Source organism: Pteropus medius, unplaced genomic scaffold (genome assembly GCF_902729225.1).
Source record: "Pteropus medius unplaced genomic scaffold, Ma_sr-lr_union100, whole genome shotgun sequence".
NCBI lineage: Eukaryota > Metazoa > Chordata > Mammalia > Chiroptera > Pteropodidae > Pteropus > Pteropus medius.
In genome coordinates this window covers 565,799-574,565 of record NW_024348533.1, presented here as the reverse complement: position 1 = coordinate 574,565, position 8,767 = coordinate 565,799, and positions in this window count along the sequence as shown.

Sequence of the window (8,767 nt, the reverse complement as noted above, 5' to 3'; positions counted from 1 at the left end):
ATCATCCTCAGGAATCAGTGCCCCAGGGGAGCTGGGATGGCTTGGACAGAGCATCTCCCTGGCTGAAGAGTGAATGATACAGATAGTGAAGGTAGAGGGATGGCTTTTCCACAACAGCTGGACCATCAGACACTATAACTATTGTGTGTCGACAGTCTTGGGGACAAGCAGTGCCCTCTCACCCCAACAGTCACCCCACAGCTCTAGGCCAGGCTGACTCTGTGCCCTCATCAAGATCTAGGATTTTCTCCGCTCTCCACTCTGGAACACCAGCAGTTATCTATGTCCCTGAGGCAAAGACTGGCGCCTGAGAATCCTTTAGGTTTGGGGAATTCTGCTGCTGCTTGGATTCTGCCCAGAGCTGCTTCTGCAAAAATGAAGATGGCCAGCAGAGGGTGCACGAAGCCCATCGTGGGATACCCAGTTAGAGGAGCAGTGTCAGTCTAGCTGGGAGAGCCCCTCCGGGCCTGTTCCTGTGCCCTACCCCTCCAAACTGCCAAGATTTAGCTGGGATCCTCACCTGCATAAGCATGAGCAACTGAGGCAGATAGAAATGTTTTCCGGGCCATAGGGAATGACTCCAGTGCTGAAACCTGTAGCAATGCGGAAGCCAGGGAGGATGTTGGGAGGGTCCCAAAACCCTTATTCAACCATGGGTGACCAGGGCCTTTCAGTTAAGTTGACTTGCAGCTTTGAGGGAGTCTCAGGCTGTAGGAGCGGGTAGGCGTAAAGAAAAAACAAGGCCTAGTAGTGCAGTGAAGTTAGGTAAGGACATGGGGGAGGCCATTCACTGGATGGATGCTGGACATACATATCCTGGCTCCTATTCAGATGAGCTCCTTAAGGAGAGAAGCCAGTGGAGAAGGAGCCAGCAGTCCTCATCTGGGTGTCTCTGATGCTCTGAGCTGCTTCTGCAGCTAATGTGTGGAGCACTCTCCTTATAATAAGTGTGACCTAACACTTGACAGATCATCTTTGTTGGACAGCTTCTGCTCGTCCCTTCAGATCCCTACACCTCCCTCCCCATTCCCCCTGCTCTGTGCCCCTGAATGCTGACCTGTATGGATGACATCAACAGGTTCTCCTGCCCTGTGATTTCTGATTAGGTTTGACCAATGGGCAGTACCAAGAAAAGATTGACCAGAGGGAGGAAATGGACTTTGGAGAAGTTGCCTGCAGCCTACATTGGCTATGGCCATGCTAGATCATAGGGTATACGTAGATTTTGTTATAGTAGTTACTTTCAACCATTTTCCTAGATGGTTGCACAAAATTACACTCTCAGCAGCAATGTAGAAGGTTTCTAGTTGCTCCATATCTTTGACAATACTCTGTATTGTTAGCCTTTTCAATTTCAGTCATTCTGGTGAGTGTATAGAGATAGATCATTTTAATTATAAATAATGTTTCCCTGGTCACTAATTACATTAGCACATTTTCATATGTTTATTGGTTATTTCTGATGACATGTCTGTTCAAGTCTTTGCCCATATTTCTTTTTCTCTTCCTTTTTTTTTTCTTTTTTTTAGTTTTTCTTACTGATTTGTAGGAATCTACATATATTCTGGATATGACTCTTTTGAGATCTATCTATCTATCTATCTATCTATCTATCTATCTATCTATCTATCTCAATCTGTGGCTTAACTTTTCATTCCCTGCTGAAAACCTGGGTGTTTACGAAAGCCTCTCCACCCTGGCAAAACTTGAATTCCAATTTTTCTCCCCAGCACTTTGTACCCGTTAAAATCTTTGCTCAATTCTTTAGCCTCTAAGCTGCTGTTTATAATTAGGTCAATAAATTCAAAAGAATGTGTGTATAAGCAAGCACTGGGCTCCTTCTCTGTTTTTTCTTCCTTTCTATAATCACTCTTCCTCCCCAAGTTCCAGCCTCTTTGGTATCCCTGAACCCAACCCCTCTATCCTCAGGCTGATAAGCCTAATTCTTTCTGGTCCTACTCCCCCATGTAACACTGTGGGAATGTCTCCAGGGAAAAAGCCAGAGTAAATGTGGAACTCACTACAGATTACTCCCTTTTCTCAAGGATCATAATCCTTCAGTTCTCACCTGTATTGGTTTTTCTCCAATGCTCTCGAATAATTTTTTTTACATATTTTGTCCAATTTTTATAGTTGTTTTTGTCAGGAGGCTTAGTCTGATACAACTTACTATCATGGAAATTTTTCAGTCCAATTCTGATGGCAGATGAGAAAGAACTGTAGGCCCCACTGGCTCAGCTGCTTTCAGCTAAGATTCTTAGACATGTGTAGTATCAGATCCACATCCTGAATTAGGACTCCCTGTTTTCCTTTCCTTTCTTTTCTTCTTTTAAACTTTTATTGGATTCCAATCACGACTGAGTAATTGATCATAAACTCATTTCCCCACCATAAACAACTGTAAAATAGGTAAAAACTTTATAACAAGTGATTACAAGAATTGGACATAAAATAGCCTTCTTCCTTGACAGAAAGGAAACACACAAGGTAAATTCCACATTCGGTAAAGTCCTTTGCCTGGTGCACTTTCCAAACTGTGGTAGGGGAAAGTGGACCCCAAACAGAGCGAGGATCTCACTGGGTGGAAGAAACAGAGATCAGAGATAGAGGATGCTGAGGTGGCTGAATTTGTGGGGCAAGGTATCAAAGATTTGGGAACTGAGTGGAGAAGGTGCTCTAGGCATCGGCACAGAGATCCTCTTAAGGTTTTGTCTAAGTTGCAAGTGTGCAGAGCAAGAACACACAAGTGTTCTTGTGGGTAAAAACGCTGGTAGGGTTCCAGAGGTCACACAAGCTGAGACCTCTTCTGGCCAGCCAGAGTGAAAGACCTTGCTGAAGTCCCTTCGCATTTAATTAAAATCTTAGAAAGTTCATACCTGCCCTAACAAAGCCTAAAATCAATCCTCAGCAGAGTCAAATTAAGCCTCTAGTAAATTTACTGCCTAATGAAACAAACTCAATATTCTGTAAAGGAAATAGCATAATCCAGACTCTCAACAATGTACCATCCACGATTCTCAACATATAATCAAATATTACCGGACATATGAAGAAGCAAAAAAATATAATCCATAGCCAGGAGAAAAAAAATAATAAATAGAAATAGATCCAGAGATAACACAGAGCCAGAGATAACACAGCTATTATAAATATGTTCAAGAATTTTAAACGGTAACATGGACATAATAAATGAACATATGAGCCATCTCAGCAGAGAAATAGAAACTATAAAAAAGAACTAAATGGAAATTATAGAACTGAAAAATATAATATACAAAATGAAAATTTTACTAGATGGGCTTATGAGAAGATTGAACAGTGCAGAAGAAAATTCCAGTGAACTTGAAGTCAGGTCAATAGAAACTATCTAAATGGAAACATAGACAGAAAAAGAATTGAAAAAAAAAATGGACTGAGCCTCAGTGAAGTGACCTTGAAACAATATCAAGCAATCTAACATACATAAAAGTCCAAGAACAATAAGGGAGAAAGAGATTGAGGTAAATATTAAAAAATAATAACAATGACTGAAATTCTAAATTCGATTTTAAAAATTATTAACTCACCATTCCAAGAAGCTCAAGATTATAAAACCGCAAGCAGGATGTATACAAAGGAAACTACAACCAGGCACATCACAGTCAAATATCTCAAAATCAAAGAGAACATATTAAAAACAATGAAAGAACACAAACACATTACTTTATGAGGAACAATGACAAGAATCCTCATATACCTCTCAGCAGAAGTAATGCAAGCCAGAAAACATGGACACATGGAATGATGTATTAAAGTCCAAATACGCTTTGAGAAAAATATCAACCTAGTATTCTATATCCAGAGAAATTATTTTTAAAAAATGAACGAGAAATAAAGATATTTTTGGAATAAAATTTTAAAAGCTGAGAGAATTCATCCCTCTTAGACCTGCACTACCAGAAATTCTGGAAGTTCTTCAGGCTGAAGAAGAACAAAGACGATCAGTAAATCTAATCGGTAAGTAGAAAATATATTTTCTTATTTCTTAAATTATTTACAAGATAACTGATTGTTTAAAGCAAAAAAAAAGCAGTCCCCACGCCCAAGGAGCTGGAGGAGACGTCGAGGTCGGGGAGGGGTGGTGGCTGCCGCTTTAGGGCAAGGTTTGCTGAAGTATGCAGTCGAGTCCTGCCGGCCCCTCGCGGGAGGAGCAGAGTGAACTCCGTCTTTCTCTCTGGCACTGCCTCAGCCAATTCCATTTCCTTGCATACATTTGACCACATGGAAGAACAAGCCCCCAAATCTTCAGAGGCTCTCCCCACGTGATGGGAATTCTGGAGAACTCGACATCAACTGGAAGTCAGGGAAGTAGGAACTCAACTGACTATTATGAACAAGCAGTTTGGACAACAGACTTTAATGCAGTGACTCCAGAATGTGATGAATACCTCACTTAATTCATAATGAAAAGGTATAGACACATTTACTAATACATAAGATGAGCTTAAGAAACTGTGGAGCTTATAACTCAGACATGCAATAAGATGAAAAGAAAAGAAACTGTAATACTTTTGCATTACTCTTCCTTTTCATGGACTACTAAAATGAATAAACCACTATTAAAACCAAAGGTTACCAAAAAAAATGCAAAAACAATAACTTTTTTTATAAAGTTTAAAGCATTTGTAGAAGTAAATGTATGACAACACTAGCACAAAGGAAGGGAGGGTTAAATGGAAATTTATTAGAAGGCTCTTACATTATAAAAGAAGCAGTATTTACCCTTTTCTTCTTGTATTTATTTTCCATTGATTGTCTTAATTTTTCTAGTCTCAAGTACAATTTTTATTAATATAAAATTAAAACACTGTAGAAGTACATTACCTAGAAAATATGAAAGTCCCAAAATACTGTTGCCAGCAATAACAACTATCAACAGTTTACAGTATATTTCTCTGAGATTTTTTTGTCCATATGTAACAGAAAAACATTTAAACTATTTATCTTGAAGAAAAGGTGTTTACTATGAAATTATTTATATGTATTGTCTACCAGCCCTTTTCAGAGTTTAAATATTTGAATTGTTTATGAAAATACATTGCAAAAAATGAAACATAGATCATGAATCAATTTGAAATTCATTTTATAGTATATAGGATTATAACCATATATTTTTTAATAGATAACAAATGCCCCATCATGATTTATTGAATAAACTACTTCTTATCCTCTGAATTAAGATGTATTCTTTATCACATGCTATGAACTCTCTTTTTGTCTGATTGATATATTGTCTTTTCCTGTGCTACTAACAACTCTTAATTACTTTAGCTTTATCACATACTTTGATGCCTATAGGAAAAATCTCACTTTATTATGCTTTCAATCCAATTTTTGGTTTTCCATCCATGTTTACTCTTTCATTTGATCCTTAGAATCATCTTGCCAATTATCCACAAATTTTTATTGGAATTGCATTGAATTTATCAATTAATAAATTTAAAATATTGAGTTTTCCAGGAATGTGACATATGCTTCTAATTATTTTTTCCTCTTTTATATTTATCCTAGAGCAAAGTTTATATGCCTTCCATGTGTGTTAAGTGAGTTTCTAGATATTTCTCATGTGTCAGTTGTTGTGAATGGTAAATTGGTTTCATCACATTTTCTTATTAGTCGTGACTTGACGCTTTTAAAAGCTATTAAAATCTATATACATATATGCATTTATCTTATTCTGCTCTATCGGACTGAATCCCTCTATAGTCGTAATAGCTTTTCCATGGATTCTCCCAGATTTTATGGAGGCAAAATTATAGTGTCATCTGCCAATAATTATCATTTTGACTCTTTCTATTACTTATTTCTTCTACTTATCCATTATTTCTTTTTTCTCCTTATGTCCCAGGTAGGACCTCCAGAGCAACATTGCACAATAGTAGTGAAAGGGACACTGTTTGGATCCTGACATTAATGTGAATTTGGGAGTGTTAAGTCCAATGTTGGCTTTTGGTTTCTAGTACGTTTCTTAAAATGTTAAGAACATTTCCTTGTCTTCGTGGTTTTCCAACTTTTTACTGTGATTGGCTGGTGAATTTTATCAAATGCCTTTGGAGATGATCACCAGGTTCCTTTTTTTCCATTTAATCTATTAATCAATGGATTTAATCGTGTTAAATCAAGGTTGGAATCCTAGAAAAATCCCCAAGTTGGTAACTATTCTAACATACTATGGAAGCTAATCTGTTATATTCACAAATTAGATGGACCTGTCATTTCCTTGCAGGGGCTATCTTGGTGTTAGGACAATAAACAGATCTTCACAAAGGCTGTGAAAGCTCTCCATCTCTCTGGCTCTGGAACACCACGGTTCTCTGAAAGAGAATGCTCGTACTCCTCCTCTGGGCCAACAATACGCCATACTTGAACCCCTTATGACACAGCTCTTTGTGGTCAGCTTGTCTTAATCCCAGACACAGCTACTTCTCAGGCTCTGCTGGTCCCAGAGTGCTGGGCAGGGCCCATTCCAACATTCAGTGCCTCTCTAGTCCTGACCCACCGTTTTCCCTTCCTTTTCCCCGAAATGAGACAGTTCCTTTTCAACTCTCAGCATACAGAAGTTCTCATTATACATTCTCCTGGAGCAATCCTGACTTCTCGTGTGGGAGAAGCACGTCCTCTCCTGCTCCTTAGGCAAGTTTACCTTCCCACAAACAGGGTGATCACACAGGCAGCAAATAACCCAGTCAAGCATCCTCTCAGTGGGGGCTACTGAGGGCTTGGCTTCCCACTCCCCACTGCTGAGCTTTAGTCTGCACAGCAATGGTCCTGGCCTTGGGAGGGAAAGTAAGTGGGAAAGAATTTTAAAGATCTTTGCGAGCCAAGAACATAGCCACCCAAGACATGAGGCTGACTCATGGATCCTGCTCCAGCCATTGGGCCTGGAGTAGCCTCGGCCCAGCTTTACCCTCCCAGGCCTGGATCTGGCTCTTTTGCTCTAATCCCCGTGCCCCCTTGCACCTGGATTCCCAGACCCCAGAGCCAGCTGGCAGCTGCTGCACCCTGGTGGCCCAGCTCTGCCTCACTCTCCCAGCAACACGGGAGGCCAGGCTCCCACCAGGTGGCCACAGCTGGGGTGTCCCACAGCTAGGCCTGGAGGTGAGGTCAGCCTAAATGGTTCCTGCCAACCTGTGACTCAGCCAGAGGGCATCACTGGGCAGGGCACTTCACCAAGACCAATCAGTGACTAAAGGAACTGGTGCTGCCGGGGAGCGGGCGTCCATAAGAGACCGAAAGGATGGGGCTGGGAGGACAAGCTGGAGACAGGCCTGTGCTACCTGGACTCCTGAGGAAGCCTCCACTGCCTCCACCAATCTCATTGTGATCCCCATGACTCCCCGGGAGCAGGGGACAGAGGCCTAATCTATACCAGTGACAATGTCATGTGGGGCAGGGGCTGCGAGGTCCACCCTGAGGAGGGCCAGGAAGCCTGGAATTTGAATTTTTGAAGTTATCTCTAAATGAGGCTATACATTTTGCATGTGTGCACAATGTTTAATTATTCAATAGTCAGGGTTAAAACAGTGCCTGACACATAGGAAGCTCTCGAAACTATTTGTTGAATAAATGTACAGAGCATAAATAACATGTCATAATTCTTAAAACACTATTTTCACATCTTTCATTTGCATTTTACTGGGAGCCCAGAAATATGAAAGTGGCCTAGATTTCTCCAGCCCTCTGAGTGGCCCTAGATGTCAGCTGTAGTGTCAGGAAGAGGAAAAGTATCTTTAGGCAGGAGACCAGAGTGTCCTTGTCAGGCTACTGCTGAATACAAGTGCCTGTGCATGTGTGGATTAGGGCAGGGCTAAGCTGTGCCGGGAGTCTAGGCCCAGGCAGCGAGTCCCAAGCTGATAGATGAGTTGCAGCATGTGTCTGAGGAGCCCCAGTAAATGGATTCCTGCTGTAGCCCATGCTTGTTTCCTCTTTATCACCCCTGTGCTTTGGGTAGAGGCTTACCTGCCCAGAGACATAGCCATGTCTCTCTCCCTGGGCTGAGAAAAGAAGGGTTCTGCACTCTGATTTGACCTAGAGCATGATGAGAGTCAGGCCAGGACCAAGAGTGTCCAGGGCACAGAATGTGTACATACTCCAATTGCTCCCCGATCCCTTTGCTGCTCCACCTGGAGGAGATGATTTGTAAAAGGAGGCAGTTTCTCTGCACACGGACCAGCATGGCTAGCTGATAGAAGCCTTCAACTATTAACAGAAGTTGGAAAACTGAAACCCTTGGTTTGGGCTTCTATTTGAGGTCTACAGGTAGGACTGAGGCTGGGTGATGGAGTGCAGGCTGTCTACTCTCTCTGGCCTGAAAGAGAAGTGGGAGGAAAGGTAAGGCTGGGGGTATTCTTGAGGCAGGGGGAGAGCATGATGCCTTTATAAGCTGCTTTCTTGAGGTCTCAGTTACACAACAGTCACATGAGTCTCACCGCCACCGTCTGTTCTGTCACTTCCCTTCCTGGACTGGGCTGAGCTGCCTCTGGCTCTCTCACCTGTCTGTTGCCTCCCCCTTGTGTGAGATGCCACTCTTCCCTACACCCTTCACTCCCAGGCCTCAGGGCTAGGGCCTCCTTGGGCCCCACTGGGTAAACCAGCCTCCGCCCTGCTGCCTGGCAGCCCCTTTGTTGGGTTCCAGAACAGACGGGTTTTCTCTGTGAAAACAAAGACAAAGCAGGTGTGACAAGGGTGCTGTTGGGGATTGCAAATATGATTGAGACACATCTAGTCC